This window comes from Furipterus horrens, unplaced genomic scaffold (assembly GCF_987537825.1).
Source record: "Furipterus horrens unplaced genomic scaffold, mFurHor1.1.pri manual_scaffold_3, whole genome shotgun sequence".
Taxonomy (NCBI): Eukaryota; Metazoa; Chordata; class Mammalia; order Chiroptera; family Furipteridae; genus Furipterus; species Furipterus horrens.
Window position 1 is genome coordinate 5223322 of NW_028327173.1, and position 17783 is coordinate 5241104.

Sequence of the window (17783 nt, forward strand, 5' to 3'; positions counted from 1 at the left end):
TCAGCAGGGATGGAGGTCTGTATTAATAGTATATTTGGAGAGATTTCTATTGTCCCTCGAGGCTCCTTGTCCAGGATGGGGGGGTGGGGGGGGGACAGCCTCCTCCTGGGAGAACCCAAGCTCTGGGTGTTTCAGGAAATGTCTGACCTGCCAGGCTTCCATGTGGCTAATCAGTTAGAGCTGAGGAGGGGGGGCCGGGAGGGGAGGCTTCCCGTCAGCCCAGCTTTTGTCTCTCACATGAGCCCGAGACAGACAAACCACAACCGCAGACCCGACCAGCTGTGGAAGCACGGAACAGGAAACCCAGAACATCTGGTGCTCCACTTCCTCTGAAGGCCGAGCAAGTCTGCATGTGTGTGTGTGTGACCACCGGTGCGCACGTCTGTTTTCTCTCCTGCTGCTATTCAGTGGGACGAGGATGCAGACAGGGTTGGAAACCACAGGCCTTGTGGTGACAGGGCAGCCAGACACCCGCTCCCCAGCCCTTGCAGTGCCTTGTCCTCCTCAGACAGTGACCCAGGATCTGACCCCATCTCACAGGCCACCCTCCGACACCCGGTACATATTTAGCTTCAAGTCACCATGCACTTGAAGAAAGGGATTTTTTTTTTTTTTCCTTCTTCTGGATTTGAGTGGTTTTAGAGGAGCTTGTTTGGGGATGAGGTGGGAGGGCTCTGCTTAAATATAACTTGGCCTCAGCATACAGACCCACAAAAAGCAGCGTCTGGATGAAAGCTGTTTTTAAAACAATTCGAGGAGAATCTGCTGATGACCTCTGAGGCTGTGTGCTGGTCAGGGGGCTGTATTCCCACGAGCGGCATTATCCTGTGTAAGGTATGGGACAGATAGAGACTGAGAAGGGAAGAGATGTCAGGAAGTAGAAGGAAAAGGCTCTTCAAACCGTGGCATGAGCTTTAACTTTCATATAGGTCACCTTTCGTAAGCAGGCATTTATTTTGCCCATTTTTATGAATCATGAAATTAAGATGCAAAGAGGGTTCATACTTCACCCAAGATCACTCAGCCAGGAAGGAGCAGAGCCACAGTTCAAAATCAAATCTGACTCCTAGACAAATGCTACATCCTAGAAGATCACACTTCATTCTTACAATGAACGGTAATAATATAAACGGTGCCTGGCACAGTTGTTCGATAGACATTTCCTGAATTAGTCAATGGAATGAATTATCATCCGTGGCAGAACCGTGATCATTAGTGTATCCCCAAGCCTCATAAGTTTCAGAACAGTGACAATTCATTTACCTGGAAGTCATTTACTTAGCCAGGTGGACTGTTTGGATCCTGGCTAAACATGTGAAAGCAGGTGGAAAGAACCAAAAGCAGTCAACACAAGTCACAAAAGCCCTTACAAGTTCAAGCGCTTCACTTAGAGAACTCAGGCCTGCAGTAGGAATCTGGGTACCTTCACTTTACAAAGAGCGCAAAAGTTTGCTTGCTGATCTTATAAGCATCGGTTTAGAAAGGAGATAGTCTGATGAAGCTTGCTGGCAACCGCAATTTGGGACCTCAGCTGGCATTTTCAGAATGGCGGGTGGCATTATGGGTGCAACGAGGAATGTACCGGAAGAGGTAAGAGACTAAGGAGACAAACTGAATGAATGGTCTGATTCTCGCACATCTGCCCCCAGGATAGCACCCAGAAAGCCAGATGGAACGGTAGCATCTCCCACGATTTCTCTGGCTAAGATTAAAGGCGCGACCGCGAGGGCTGGCAGATAACTGGGCAGGCCCAGGACTTGGTGTTTAAAAGCCACACACGTGCCAACCTGAGGTGACACATGCGCAGCGTCCAAAGCCACGCTCCTTCTCACACCTGCCAGGCTGCGGAGCCCTCCCCGCCCCCCGCCAAGCCAAGGCTGGCGTCACTCAAGCGCCGCTAGGGCGTGACGTCACCCTAGTGCGCCTCCCCCCCCGCGGTGCGGAAGCCCTGAGCGGGACCGGCAGAGGCGTTGCTATGGAGACGACGCGTCGAGCCCCGCCCCGAGACGGGATTGGAGGAGAGCTGGTCAGCTGACGTAGGTGAGGTTCCGGAAGTCCGCGTGGGTTCTCTGACATAGCGGCCGCTCTCGCGCCGTCTCGGCTGGCGATTCTCAGGAGCCCCCAAAGGTAGAGTCAGAGCCCGAAATTCATCTTGCGGGGTTTCTTGAACTACATTAGTAAATATCGGAAGTGCCACTGGTCCAACGGAAGTAGAATTTAAAGCTGCTCTTGGTCGGACTCTGCGTAGGGCAGGAGGTCCCAGTCAGGCTTACACTGGTCGCCGCTCTGTGCGACGCCTTGCACAGACTCCTCTCTCAGCAGAGGACGAAGTTTTGTCCTGGCCGGACGTGCCCCGCGCCGCCAGGCCCCTGAAACTCCCTGAGCTCGCTCCCGATTTTGACTCCCTCACCTTCCTCCAGCCACGCGGGTCATTGGCCGGGCTTACTTCTGCCTCTGGGACACTGCGCTTGCTTTTACCCCTGCAAGGAGCCTGTCCTCAGATATCCGCCGGGCCCCTCCCCCACCCCCTTCGGGGCTCGGCCCAAACACTCCTTACTCAAAAAGTCCTCCTCCTGACTGTAAATTACAAATCTGACTCCCCGATCCCACGTTGCCATTAGGCTCCTTTGCATTTGGCACCTCTGACGTAGAGTATGACATTTCTTCCTTCTTACTTGATGTCCTCTCCGTATGAAAGAAGCAGTTTTGTCACTTGTGTCACGGCTGTATCCCCAATGCCTAGATAGAAGCCGGCACACGACAGGTGCTCAGTAGCTGTTGAGTAAAAGGATGTGTTTCAGCATTGGAGGGTTCAGTAGGGTTAACTCGTAGAGCTTTCGGAGCTTGGGTCCCCATCGCCCTTTGTCACTTGGCTGCTTTGTGACCTTTAGAAAGTGTAACCTTTCTGAGCCTCCATTTTCTCATTTTTAATATCAGTGAAATAATACATCTGCCTTTCACTCAACAACGTGAAACACCACTCTGTGTGCCCAGCGAACACAGCGTTGCTGGAGGCGAATGGAGAGCCTAACCGCACATGCTGCCTCGGTCCCCTGGGTCCATATGCCGAGGAAGGGTTGCCAGCGAGCCGTTGAGTCATCCACATAAATGATTACACAAATTATGACAAGCAGTAGTGCTGAAGGGGGGAGGAATGGGGAAGAGCTCTCTTGAGGCAATGACTTTTTTTTTTTTTTTTTCCAGAGAGAGGGGAAGGAAGGGACAAAGAATGGGAGAGAGATATCAATGTGCAAGAGATACATAAATCGGTTGCCTCTCATGCATCCCCAACCAAGGACCTGACCCACAACCCAGGCATGTGCCCTGACTGGGATTCAAACCAGCGACCTTTCACTTCACAGGATGATGGTCAATCCACTGAGCCGCACCAGCCAGGGCACGGCAATGACTCCTTAATTCTATTAATCAGCTTAGGCTGCCATACAAAATGCCACAGACTAGATGGCTTCAACAATAGAAATTTATTTTCTCACGGTCCTGGAGGGAAGAAGTCCAAGGTCAAGGTGTCTGCAGGTTTGGTTTCTCCTGAGGCCTCTCTCTTTGGCTTGCAGACGGGCCCCTTCTCACGGAGTCCTCACCTGGTCTTTCCTCCATGCACTTGCACCCCTGCTGTCTCTCCAGGTGTAATATCTTGTAAGGACACCCGTCAGATTGGATGAGAGCCCAGCCTAACAGCCTCATGTGAACAGAATTGCCTCATTAAAAGCCCTGTCCTCAAATACAGTCACATTCCAAGGTACTGGGGTTAGGACTTCAACATATAAATTGGAGAGTGGGGAGAGGAGAGCACAGTTCAGCTCATAGCATTCATTAAGATCCAAGCGATGCATAGGATGAAGAGATGGGACAAGGGGAACCTTCCAGGCAAAGGGAAGAATATATGTAGAAATCCTATGACCAGAAGGACTATGACACATGGAAGAAATGACAGGCCCATGTGGCCTGAGCTCAGAGTGAGGGGCCCTGGTAGGAGATTCCTTGGGCGTGGTGGGGAGCAGCCTGTGCAGGACCTTGGTGGCCACCTAGGTCTGTTTTTGGTGATGTGATGAGTTGTCTCATGAAAAGATTATACCAACCACAGATGGGCTGGAAGGAGGCTAGTCCCAGCTCCAGAGTTGTGTGATAGTGAGGACGACCTGGCAGACTGCATGTGAGTGAGTATCTCACAGTTAGGGTTCAGGAAGGGGTTAACTACGAGTATTTTTTTTTAAAGATTTTATTTATTTTTAGAGAGAAGGGAAGGGAGGGAAAAAGAGAGAAAGAGAAACATCGACGTGCGAGAGAAACACTGATCGGTTGCCTCTCTCAAGTCCCCAGCCGGGGACCTGGCCCACAACCCAGGCACATGCCCTGACTGGGAATCGAACTGATGACCTTTTGGTTTACAGGATGATGCCCATCCTACAGAGCCCCACCAGTCCAGGCAATTATGAGTATTTTAAATAATGACACAGCATACAGTTGATGGGAAGACTGAACAATAAACAGACCAGGAAGGGACTTCAAAAATGGAAGTGGTGAGCAGCTGTAAGAACTCACTAAGGATAAGCATTGAAAAGTCCAAACCTCTGTATTTGGGGCTGCTGGATATAGTTTAGATAGATGTGATTTATGATTCAAACTGAAAGTTTTAGATGAAATGAATGCAAATGAGAAAAGATGTGGATAGAGCAGTTGAACACTTACCCATGCTTCTGTCTACTGGGAACCAAAACGGTAGAATTGATTTAGTGAGAAGGAGCATTCATTTTTATTTCTTTTCTTCAGATTCAGCTAAAAGCTTTCCTTAGGTTTATCTTTGGGGAACTGATACACAGCAGGTATTCCTAAGAGACTGGGGTGAAGGGAGATGGGCCCCCCCTCCCACAGGCTCTCAGTAAGAGTTGTGTTGGGCAGCGGGAAGGTTTCATTTCATTCACAGAGTTCAGAGTCAGGAAGTGGAACTTGGTGTGACCTCTCACTCAGCTTCAGCTTGAATGATGACTCTACCCTTTGGTGATTTAGTGCAGCAAAGACTCTTTGCCTCTTTTTGTCGGAAGGCACCAAGGTGAACATTTCATCCCAGTGGCTAAAGAACAATAACTCTCCTCTTTAACACCCTGGACAGAGGGTCGTCTGCCAGTGATTGGGAATGTACGAGGCAGCCCAGTCTCATTTTGGACGGAATTGGTCGTTAGAATTTGCTTTGTAACATTAGGCCACATCTATCTCCTGTAAGTCTTGGTCTGGCCTTCCAGAGTGACACAGGCCCTAATCCCTCCTCGTTATAGCATCAAGTATTTGACAATAGCTGGATGGCACCCTTCTGAGGCCTCCAGGTCTTCTGTTCCAAACCGAACACCCAACTCCAAAAGTATTATTTTCTTAACAGTGCTTTTGTGAATTTCCTTGTATATAAACCTTTGCATACTTGTCTTTGCATACATTTCTATAAATTAAATTGCTGGGACAAATGGTACATTTTATAGCTTTTGCTATATATTTCCAGATTACCCTCCAGAAAGGGAAATTTTGTTTATGTGCCCTCAGTGGTTTATAAGCGAGCCTATTTCCCCATGCCCTACCCACCAAACATGGAGAATTTTTATTCTTTTAATCGTTGCCAATCTGATAGGGGAAAATAATTATCTCATGGTGCTTTAATTTGCATTTCTTTGATTATGGGTGAGGTTGGACATGTTTTCCAACTACATCCTATATTTTTGCAATCAACTTTTGGAGCTAAATGCAGAACTTTACATGTATTCCAATTAAATTTTATCTTGTTGGAGTCCACCAATCATTCTTTCCTGCTGAGATAATTTGGATCCTGATCCTGTAATTCCAACATATTGGCCTTCCCTCCCAGTCTCGTGTTATTTGCACAGTTGATAAGCAGTTATCTTTGGCTTTATCCAAGTTGTTGATAGAATGTTAAAGAGTGTAGGGCCAAGGACAGAACTGTTTGGCATGCCATTAGAGAATGCCTTGGGACAGCACTGTCCCATCTGCTGTTAACATTCCACCTCACTATGCAGGGGGTGGAGCCTTGGCCTGGGACTCAGAGCCAGGCGTGGCCTCCAGCCTTGACACTAATTAGCTATGTGGCCCTGAGCAAGTGGTATCACCTTAAGCATATATGTGCCACATGATTTCCAGATGTCCCTTCAAGCTCTAGCAGTTTTTTTGTCACTATTTTGTCCATAAGGATTTCATGAAAAACCCTCAAACTATTGTCAAAAGTCACTGCACCGTGGGAAAGGAAGGTTCACCCGATTTATAATCTAGTGAGAGAGATTCCTTTGATAATCAATATTGAGCTTTATAATCATCCTTACTAAATACTGGTCAGTCATTCACTTGATTATCTGCTCCAGAATTTGCCTGTGATCCAAACTAAGCTCTTTGGCCTTAAGTTCACCCAATTCATGCTTTTTTAAAATTAAGGACGTTTACCTCAATTCGTCACGATCCCTCGAAGTACCCTGAGACCTCAGTGGTGCTCCATGCTCCCTGCTGGGGCTGGTCAGTCCTGTCACCCTCGTTCAGCTGGCTTTCAGATCAGGAAGGAACAAGTCACTGGGCTTGCCTCCTCTCACCCCAGCGTGGACAGAGGAGGATTGATGCCCAGCTGTGACAGCGCTGAAAGGAAACGGGCGAATGGCTCAGCTTAAGGGAAAATGAAGTCTTTGTGAGCCTGACAAATGCCAGCTGCTCTCGTCATCAGCCAAAGACACAGCCCCCATCAGCCTGGGACAAGAACGTCCAGTTGTTCAGCTCTGTGCAGAATGAAGGACATAAGCGTCAGTAGTCATCTTCAGATGAAATGACACGTGATGGTGCCTTTCTTTGAGTTACTTCACTATCAAAAATCAGACAAGACAATTCTAAGGAAGGAATAGTAAGCATTAACCCTGTGTGACAGATATCAAGAAATTTTTTTAAAAATTAGGTAACTGATTCAAGCGACATAGTGAACCAGTCATAACTGAGTCACCTGGCTTTTTGTTGCCATGCCTGGAATGTAGCTGTTGATTTACACCTCATAAATGTACTGCTGAATTATGCACAGTTCTGGCCGTTCTTGTGCTATAATATAGACCGCTAATGGCAGAAGGTTAATGTTAGCCCTTCTCCGTGGCAGACAGTGTCCTAAGTGCTTCATATGAATTAACCCTGTCACAGAGGGGCTGCTTTCACAGCTGATGAGATGGAGGCACAGAGGAGAGTTTAAGTGACCTGCCCCAGGCCACCCATCTTGTCAGGGGGAGAGCTGGGGTTGGGACCCGGGACTCTGGCTCCACACGTTAGTTCTGCTGCCTTACAAGTCAATGAGGATACGAAAGGAACAGCTATTGGAAAGTCCTTCTCCCAAAACTGTGACACTGTATTGCCAACAGTGGCCTCCGTGACTGTGGAGTAACAGACCAGCTCCTTCATCTCCCGAATGGAAAGGAAGGAGCAGCGAGGGGACAGAGGAAAGTCAAGGGCATGAGCGGCCTGTGACCTCAGCGCACGGCCTCTGTGTGGTGCGCGGGCGAGGCCTGTGTAAGCCGACAGTGGGTGAGCACAAACACCAGGACCAAGGTTACAGCCGAGCCCGGATCATGGGACAGACCCTGCTCTCCAGCCTGTCTTCCAATAACAGGATCCCACAGCCAAGTGCGGTAACTGCTGGCACGCGGCGTGCTCCAGACTCGGCCAGGACTGAGCGCCAGTCAGCGGCTTCCCAATATTGTCTTCCAGTTGCTAGACTACGCTGCTTTCCAGTACATTATCTGGAGTATAAAAACTAAAATGTAAGTAAAGCATTTTCATACAAATAACTTCAACCGCAGCAAGGCAATTGGCTTCTGATTGAGTTGGCAAAGAAAGGTAATGAACTCATTCCGATTGACATATTTAGAGTTTCTCTTGCCAAATCCAATTGGCAGCTTCATAATTATGGAAACGTCCATGTTATTTCCACCCCACCAGGGCTAGGCCTGCTGGTATCTGATTCAATGTTTACTTCATGAATGAGGTCAGTTCCCAGCACAGCTGGGGTTTCAGCAAAGGAATCCGAGCTGCTGGTCAGCACACAACGTTCCCACTAGAATCTGACCAGGGTCGTCGGGCTCCCAGGGCAACCCTCTCACCGTTTGCCCAGGTGAGCCATGGCCTCTGGCACTTTCTGGGGCCTGGCCCGTCTCACTGCCCAGCGCACCCTTCCCTGCAGGGGCAGGCGGAGGCCAGGCTGCGGCCTGGCACGATGAGATCACGTCCAAGCTTCCCACAGACTGACAGCATCCGCTCTCCAGCTTGCCCCCTTTTGCTGTTGCAACATCTCGCCCCTTAGGAGCTTCAGAACTGCCAGGAAACAGGGCAGGTTTGTTTGTTTTTTTTTTTAATTATTTACTCCAGGACGGCTGCACTTGTATGGTGAGGGCAAGAAGGAAAGGTGACATGCCACGGCAGTGACAGGGCTCAGCTCCAAGTGACCTTAGACGCAGCAAGGGGCCCACCTGTCATGGGCTTGTTCGCCGGCGTCCTGAGCTGTTGGAGTAGGACATGAGCACCAGGCAGCGTGTGGCTGGAGCCCGAAGCAGCCCCGGTGGCGATTTCTTCTTGGTGCGGTCAAGTCGTAGGAAGCTCAGAGACGGCGCTCTGGTTTGGATCCCCAAATAATCGCAGGCCTCCTGTGCTTAACAAAACCTGGGGGTGAACCTGGGAAAGGAGGTGGTTTAAGAACTGGGTGCAAAGGCAGATTCAAGGAGGAAGCACCCTCGTTCTCGACATGAACGAGGCAGAGGGTGTGCCAAGTGCTGGGTTGTCGCCCCGTGACAAAACGGTGAGACCAGCCGCTGCTGACGCCCACGCAGGACTAGAGCAACGTGCAGACGCCGCCCTGGGTTTAAAGAGCTGCGCCCTCTCCCTTTGACCTGAACAGAGGTCATTTTGGGGTGAAGACTCCAGCCTCTTATCTAAAGGGTCGGTGTGGCTGCCACGGATTTCAGAACACCGCCCCCGACTTGAGGGTTGGCATTCCTGTAGGGTCCAAACAGCCTGTTCACACGCTTCCCCCAGGGCACAGCCCCCCTCAGAGCCGGGGTGCCAAGTTGTCTGCCTGTTGCTGTTGCCCCAACACCGGTGACTTGCCATCAGTTCTGTAGCCTGTTCTATCCGCCACTGTCACTGTCCTGTCATCGTATAATTTCCCTTGGATATGGCCCTGGAAGTTTCTGAAGATGGGACCCCGAGCAGAGTTCACTCCTTCATGCTCTCTGGCCTCATTGCCTGTGCCCTGCCCGCGTGGCTGCAGCTGCACCGGCCACTTTCCTGAAGCCTGAATGCACCAGACGCCCACCTACCCCGGGGCCTCCGCACACGCTGTTCCCCCTCCTGCAGCACTGCAGGTCCCCCACACAGCACCCTCTCTCCCTGTAGGTCTCCCTCACATGCCCGGTGAGTGGTGAGGGCTTCCCTTACGGGCCGGAGAACCAGTGCGCCCTCCCACGCGCATCCCCTCCCTCGTCTGGTTGTCTCCAAACTCTCATCCCCTCAAGAACAGCGCACAGTGCTTGTTCCTGCCTTATCTGCCTCGCCCATTGGAGGGCCAGCTTCACGCGGGCACGGGATTTGGGCTCTTGCTCGCTGCCCAGTCCCATGCCCAGGTCCGTGCTCATATCCACACCATGAGATTTATGGAGTGGCCGCTGCGCACACATCACTGGTCTAGGCACTGGGTGTTTTTGCAAAAGTTTCTCTGGCAATTGAGGAATTCACTGTCCCTGAAGGTACTGAGGTCTTTGAGCTCCAGGAAACTATCTGTTGATTCCTCAGAGAGATCGGAGGTCTTGGACAGATGCTGTGCCTGTCCCTCCACCTCACTGCCCCTTCCACTCTGTACACTCTGCTTTCCCAGCAGACACAGGAAAATGGGGTCACGGAAAGACAGAGCCTTCTGTGACTTAGGAACGCAGGTGTTCCCTCCGCCAGGGCCAGCAGGTCCCGGCTTTTTATGCGCTTCTAGGAGGAAATGCATTTGGAATGCTGTCACTCTCCCCGGCTGGGAGCAGAGCTGTGTAACTGGTAGCGCTGTGGGCGAGGCAGCTGCGCAGGCAGGCGGCCATTCCCCGGGCTTTCCAGAGAACGCGGATGCTCAAGCCTCGGGCAGGGGGCCGGCGCCTGCAGCCAACGGCCAGGCTGGAAAGTCTGCGTAAGGGACACCTGGGGGAAGAGGGGCCTCCGCTGCCCTCTACGCCCGACTGGAGCCCTGCCCTTCTCAGCCCAACGTGGGTGCTCACCAGCCTCCTGCCCCAGAGGCAGGCCGGCTGGCCCCCGAGGCTCACCCCATCTTTAGAATTTGAAAGCTTAGTGGTTACTCCTGACAAATCAGAACCGCTTTGCTTTCATCTAGTGTGAAAAGCCTTTTGTGAGGCTGGGAGTGACCCAAAAGTAACCTCTCTGTTCCTGTCTGAAGGGAAAATATTTCCAGATCAGAGACCGCACCGCACTCCACAGTGCCAAGACCAGGCATATATGAATACCGGATTATGCCGCCGGAGCCCCGTCTGCTCACCCCGCGCCAGTCACCGTTCAGAAATGAGCCAGGAGCAGAGCAAAGAAATTGCGACTCAAGAGGTTTATTATTTTCCCCTATTAAGTAGTTTGAAGCTGAAGTTTCCACATTTTTCAGGGTTTGATGTCATAAAATTCCCATGTATGACTGCATTTTGAAAAACAGTTGTGTGTGTGTGTGTGTGTGTGTGTTGGAATGTGAGAGCTTTAGCGTGTAACTTAGAAAATAAACTCCTAAGCTTGGAATCGGAGATGCACAGACAGAACGGGCCACCGGGCTGTAGGCTTTGCTACAGTGGATTCATGTGATGTTGAGACTGTCCCAGAACTGTCTGGAAGTTAAATGTTAGTCTTCTGCAAAGGCCCGGGTCCTCCAAGTGCCGTGTAAGCAGGCTTCTATTTAAAACTTTCACACCAGCTGCCTGACTCTCTCTTGTTTTCCAAGGGGTGCTCTCTTCCCCGCGGATTCTTCTCCGCCAGCCCCTTGCCATGCCCGTCTCCTTCAGCACAGCCTGCTGGCGCAGAGAGAGAGACACTTAGAAAAGGAACTGGGAAGTAGTGGTCTTTCACCCGCTGAAAACAGGCTCAGACGAAGACAAGACGGTCCTGGAAACACTGTTGGGGGGTCAGGGGCAGAGAGGGGCCCAGAGATGGGGAAGAAAGCACAGTTTCCCTGAGTGTTTTAAGAGAAGGTGAAGCCACTCAATATACCCTTGGATGTGTCCGGGCCCCAGGCGGCCTTATCTAAATGAGCTCCAGATCTGTCAGCACCAGGGGGGTTTGAAGGGGGCACTCAAGAGAGAAAGAAAGAGAATTTAGGAGGATGAGGAAGCCTGGGAACAGGCAGATGGAAGGATGTGCAGCAAAAGCAATCTAAGGAAGAGGGAGAATAAGACGATGTCAGGAGCCGGGCCCATCGCTCATTGTCCTCTAGGTCCAGAACCTTCCCTGACTTGACTGTGGCGTGAGCAGCGGGGTGGCTCAGATCCTCAGGGACCGGGGTGTAAGACCGGATTTTATTCCTCTATTTCCCCAATTGTGTAAAACTTCTCAGCTCTGATCCTCAGAGGGTCCTCCCCCTGCTCTTCCTCCTCCTATTCTTCCTCCTGGGCACAGCCGCAGTCAGAGGGAGAGGAGCAGCTCAGAATAACAGCGGCAGGGACAGAAGTGCGCTGGAGCCAAGCCCGCAGTGGCCAGCCCCGAACAAGGCAGCGTTTGTGTGCAGAAGCTTTTCAAGTTTGTCTCACAGATACAGGGACGTTGGACAGAGAGGAACAGAGAAATTCCAGGGATTTTTCACGTGCAAGCGGATATTTCCTCTGAGAGTTTCTAGACTAAATAATACTCCTGCGTCTAAGGGCCGGTGTATACTGCTGACCGGGCGATGTTCTCTGCACGCGGAGTGAGCACAGGGAGCCTGGAGGGAGACGGAAGCCGAGGAAGGTGAAGTTGCCGGAATAAATGTCTTTTCTGGAGGAGGATCGGTGACGGTCTCCCTCCACCTGACATGACATCCATCTCAAGTACGGAGGAAGGATTTGTTGGCAGACCTTGGAAAAGAAATGGGCTGGATTCTGAGAATAGATAGACCTGGGCCTCTCGTGAACTGTTTCCTTATATATTTTAAATAGACTTTATTTTTAGAGCAGTATTAGTTTCATAGCAAAATTAAGGGGAAAGTACAGAGGTGTCCCATATACCTGCTCCCCCCCCCGATACACAGCCCCCCCACTATGCACATTCCCCACCAGAGGAGGGGGACATTTGCCATAATCAATGAACCTACACCAGCACATCAGTATGGCCCGGAGTCCGCATACACAGTAGGGTTCACTCCTGGCATGGTGCATTCTGTGGACTTTCAGTCAATGGGTAATGACATGTGTCTGCCATTGCTGTGTCCCTCCCTAAGAATCCCGTCCCGTGTTCGTCCCTCCCTCCCCATCCCCTGGCCACCACAGATCTTCGTACGTCTCCATACCTTTGCCTTTTCTAGGATGTCATGTACAATAGTTGAAATCATACAGTGTGCAGCCTTTTCAGGTTGGTCGCTTCGTGCATTTAAGGGGCCTCTGTGTCTTCGCATGGCTTGATAGCTTTCATTGTAGGGCTAAATAATGCTCCATTGTCTGGATGTAGCCATTTTTATATACAGGGTGTGGCAAAAGTCGGCTTCCAGTTGTGACTGCCTGAAAGTTTATTCTTGTACTATTTATTTAATGATTGCGTTATTTTCTCTGCAAACAACTGTAAACCTGCTTTTGCCCCACCCTGTATACTTAAGAAGCCAGGGTTTTTAATAGAATGATATAATTTATTGATAACTGGTATTATAATAAAACCTATGATAAGATAAAAGCAATGCTTGGCTGAAACAGCAATCTCTATAATAAGCTCTATATATGATAGCTATTAAATTATCCTTCCGGTTGGAATGAGTAAACTGAGGCACAAAGAGAGCCTGGCAGGAACCTCCCCCGTACTACTTCCTCCTCTCACCCATTACTCTCCCAGTTGAGCGGCAGGGCGGAACTGCTGGGCTATCCCGATTTAAGTGGGAAGGACACCTCCTCCCATACCTAATAGTGTCGTCATCAGTAATTTCTTTTTGTGTGTGTGGGGCTCCCAGGAAGCTTTTTTCGCCCATTTTTATTGACTTTTATCGGGGCCACATTGGGTAATACAATTATATAGGTTTCAGGTGTGCAGTTCTGTAATACGTCGTCTGTGTATTGTACTGTGTGTTCACCACGCCAAGTCAGATCTCCTTCCATCACCGTTTATCCCCCCTTTCCCCTCCTCTCCCTCCCCCACTCCCCTTTCCCTCTGGGCATCACCTCCCTGTTGTCTGTGTCTGTGAGTTTTCTTCTTTGCTTAATCCCTTCACCTTCTTCACCCAGCCCCTCAAGCCCCGACCCCTCTGACAGCTGTCAGTCTGTTCCGTGTATCCCCACCTCTGGTTCTATTTTTGTTCATCGGTTTGTTTTGTTCATTAGATGCCACATGTAAGTGAGATCATATGGCCTTTGTCTTTCTCAGACCGGCTTATTTGACTTAGCTTAACACTCTCCAGGCCCATCCATGCTGTTGCAAAGGGTAAGATTCCCTTGTTTTTTAAGGCCGAGCAGTGCTCCACTGTGTAAATGGGCCGCAGCTTCTTTAGCCGCTCATCCACTGACGGGCACTCGGGCTGCTTCCAGGTCTTGGCGATTGTAAATAACACTGCAGTGAACATAGGGGCACATACAGTCTTCGAGTTAGTATTTCAGGTTTCTTCGAATATATTCCCAGAAGTGGAATCACTGGGTCAAGAGGCAACTCCATTTTTAAATTTTTTGAGGAATCTCCACACTGCTTTCCACAGTGGCTGCCCCAGTCTGCATTCCCACCAGCAGTGCACTAGGGCTCCCGTTTCTCCGCATCCTCGCCAGCACTTGTTGTTTGTTGGTTTGTTGATGATGGCCATTCTGACCGGTGTGAGGTGGTACCTCACTGTGGTTTTGATTTGCGTCTCTCTGATGGTCAGCGACGTTAAGCATCTTTTCGTATGTCTACTCACCATCTGTGTGTCCTCTTTGGAGACTTGTCTATTCAGGTCCTTTGCCCATTTTTAAATTGGATTGTCTGTGTTTTGGGTGTTGAGTTTTATAAGTTCTTTATAAATTTTGAATGTTAACCATTTATCAGACGTATCATTGGCAAATATATTCTACTATTCAGTGGGTTGTCTTTTCATTTTGTTGATGGTTTCCTTTGCTGTGCAAAACCTTTTGAGTTTAATGTAGTCCTGTTTGTTTATTTTTTTTTCCTCCCTTTCCTTTGCCTGAGATGATATGTCAGAAAAAAATATTACTAAGAGAAATTTTGAGATTTTACTGCCGATGTTTTCTTCCAGGAGATTTATGGTTTTGAGTCTGACATTTAAGTCGTTAGTCCATTTTGAGTTTATTCTTCTGTGTGGTTTAAGAAGGTGGTCTAGCACATATCTATCCAGTTTTCCCAATACCTTTTATTGAAAAACTATCTTCACCCCATTATATGTGCTTGCTTCCTCTGTAAGCTACTTATTGACCATAAAGGCATGGGTTTAGTTCTGGGCCCTCTATTCTGTTCCATTGATCTATGTGTCTGTTTTTATGCCAGTACCAGGCTGTTTTGATTACTATGCTTTTTAAAGGCTTTCATCACATGTCAGCCAGATTCTTCCATCACTGAGCCTGGTAACTTTGAAGCTATTTCAGGCCTGAAGGACAAGATTTAGTGGACTGAAGGAGTAACTTACATTAAAAGTGTTCAACTAGCCAGAAAGTGTAGCCAGCCTACTTTCAGGAAATCATTTGATTCTCTTGGAGAAATCTGATGGAAAAACTAACTTTAGACCAGAAATTCAGCTACTTATAGCTTATATAGCAATTCTATCTACAAAGGTCTGCATATAACCAATTACAACTAAATGTTCTGTGAAAGGAAAACAGATATTAAGACTATTCAAATGTTTTGTTGTCAGGTGTTGCAGAGAATCTTCCTCTCCTGTCCTAATGATCTGATACGCGTGTTCATGCCTGGAGACCTGTCCCAGTGCATCCGGGACCCTGGGCAACATTTGAATTTCCTCGAGCCAGGGTTGCAATGCCACCACAACTTATCACATGGGCAACAACAGCCAAAAGTATGATGTTTATGTATCTCGCCATATAGGGACTAACCAAAAACTAGAAGGAGCCCCTTGAGAACACACCTGCTTTGCCTGTATGTAGCATCTTACCTGCACAATGCCCTGAGGTTGGCGGGGGGAGGGGAGAATAACAGCAGGAACAGGTTTCCCGAGCACGGTTACCATCGTTGGTCGGGGCGGGTGCTCAGGGAGGCAGACACGAGCACACCGATGCTCGCAGCCCCCTCTGCGCCCATCTCCTCGCGGGCTGAGAGGGCCGGCCGGGCCTGGCCGAGTTCTGTCAAAGGACATGTGTATGGATTGCTTCTGGAGCCCCGCGGGAAGAGGCTTGGCTCTTCTTCTAAGAGAGACAGACAGGACTGGCCATGCCCTTTCTTCCCACCTTGACGGTGGGCATGATTCCCGGAGCTGCAGCAGCCATTGATGACCATGAGGTGACCAACCAACCCTTTAGTCTGCAGCCGCTAGTAGCATCCAGCTGCCCTCCTCCTCCCTCTTAGGTATAACTGTGGCCATAGTAGGACATTGGAAATGCCTGGGACCTCATTAAACCAAAGCAGACAAACTGTGCTATTAAAACTTAACTGCCAGCCTACTACCCTCAGCCGATACAAATGGAACAGATGTTTAAAACAATTCTGGTTCAATTCTGGCAGAAATCCCGGGGCAGAGAACAAATCGGTAGATGCCAACTACTCCCAGGTTCCAAAGTGAGGCATTATACCGGCTCTTCAAGGAGCTGAGAACCTGTGACTCCCAACAGGCTGGAGGTGGGCAAGGCCAAGAGGGAAAAATTGGAAATTGGATGGTTTCTTTAAAGAGAGTTGTCGGATGCCATGGCACTTCCCATACACACACATCCACCCCACCGTGGATGGGGGCGGAGGGCGGGACATGTAAGGACTTCAGGGAGGCCATTCAGAGACATGACGTCCATAGCCAGGAGCTCAGGGGCCGCACAACTGGTGTCTGTCACATGCCCAGGAAATCTTAACAGCAAGGAGCCCAGCCTTGGCTGCTGTGGCTCAGTTGGTTGGGCATCGTCACACGAATAGAAAAGACGCTGGTTCAACTGCTGGTCAGGGCACGTGCCTGGATTGCAGGGTCCATCCCCTGTTGAACTGAGTACAAGAGGCAGCTGGTCAATGTGTCTCTCCCTCTTTCTCACTCCCTTCCCCTCTCTCTGAAAATAAACTTTAAAAGAAGAAGAAACCTGAAAGTCAGAATATGGAGAGGCGGCTGTTGAGTTGGGTACAGAGCCGCACCCCCTGGTGTTTCCCCAATGACCAGACGTGGGCCATGGGAGAGAGCCATCCCGAAAGGGCCGCTGGGAGAGAGGGGCTGAGCAAAAACGCTGAGGCACCAGCTGAAGATGTCCTCGTTCCCTCGAGGGAGGCCCAGGTGAGCAATACCCCAGCGCCAGAGGGGTCTCTGAGGAACCCCAAAGCCCCTTCCAGAAGAAAAAGGCCACTTTAAGTATTTTCTTTGGCCAGAGGAAGCAAAGGCTGATTATAGGGTGCCCACCTACCATTTTACCCTGGCGGCCTGAGGCCACCCCCTGAGTGGGAGGGAGGAGGGTAGCCGGGAGATGTGACGGTTAACTTTATGTGTCTACTCGGCCACGGGGTGCCTGCATATTGGGCCAGACATTATTCTGGTGTGTCTTGGGGGGGGGGGGTATTTCTGAATGAGACTAGCATTGGCATCAGTAGGCTGAGTGACGTTGGTGGCCCTCGCCAAGGGGAGCGGGCCTCATCCGGCCCACAGAAGGCCTGAATAGAACAGAAGAATGAATGAGAAAGAATTCTCCCCGCCTGAGTGTGTCTGAGCTGGGGCACTGGTCTCCTGCCCTTGGACTGGGTCTCAGACTGAAACTTGCCCCATTGGTTCTCCTGAGTCTCCTGCCTGCCGGCTGCAAATCTTGGCCTCCTCCACCTCCGTAATCTTTGGAGGCGATCCTTTATAGCAATTGTAGATGTAATCCTATCAGTGCCGTTTCTCTGGAGAACCCAGCCTCAGACGATGCTTCAAGAAGGGCCCCTCCCCCTCCTTCCACCACAGGCTTCTTCTGGCTGGGAGCAGCCCAGCCGTGTGGGGAGAAATTTAGCTTCAACGAACCCCCGTTACACAGAGACCTTGTAGACTCAGTGACCAGAGGACTGTTATCCGACAGCGCTGGGAGGTCACAGAGACTTCCCCAGGGGCCTGAGCAGAGACCAGCCCCCAGGGAGTGTTGAATGGCCCCAGAGAGTAAGAGGGCGTCTCATCGCTGCACCCACAAACCTTGTCTGTGCCACACCCTGGTTTCCCAAGCATGGCCTGTGATGCCTGCGGTCGGTGTTTTTAGATGGAACCTGAATACTTCCCAGGTCCCTTCTCCCACACACTAAACTCCTTTTTTCCTCCTTGGAAATTGGTGCAGGTTTTAGAGCACAGTACCACGTGAAATGCAGGCCTTTGGTCTATTAAGTATAAAAAGCAGCTTCCAGGAGCATAGAGTTACATGATTCCTTCTAAGATGTGCAGGGGAAGCAGCTCCTTGCAGAGC

General features: G+C 50.1%; 1 long non-coding RNA gene across 1 annotated transcript; it reads left to right on the forward strand.

The window, feature by feature from the left end:
* The first annotated feature begins 2060 nt into the window (after positions 1 to 2060).
* Positions 2061 to 17783, forward strand: LOC150014144 (uncharacterized). The gene is made up of 3 exons (XR_016509901.1): positions 2061 to 2127; positions 16439 to 16636; positions 17297 to 17783. It is a non-coding gene; the product is annotated as an uncharacterized LOC150014144 (long non-coding RNA).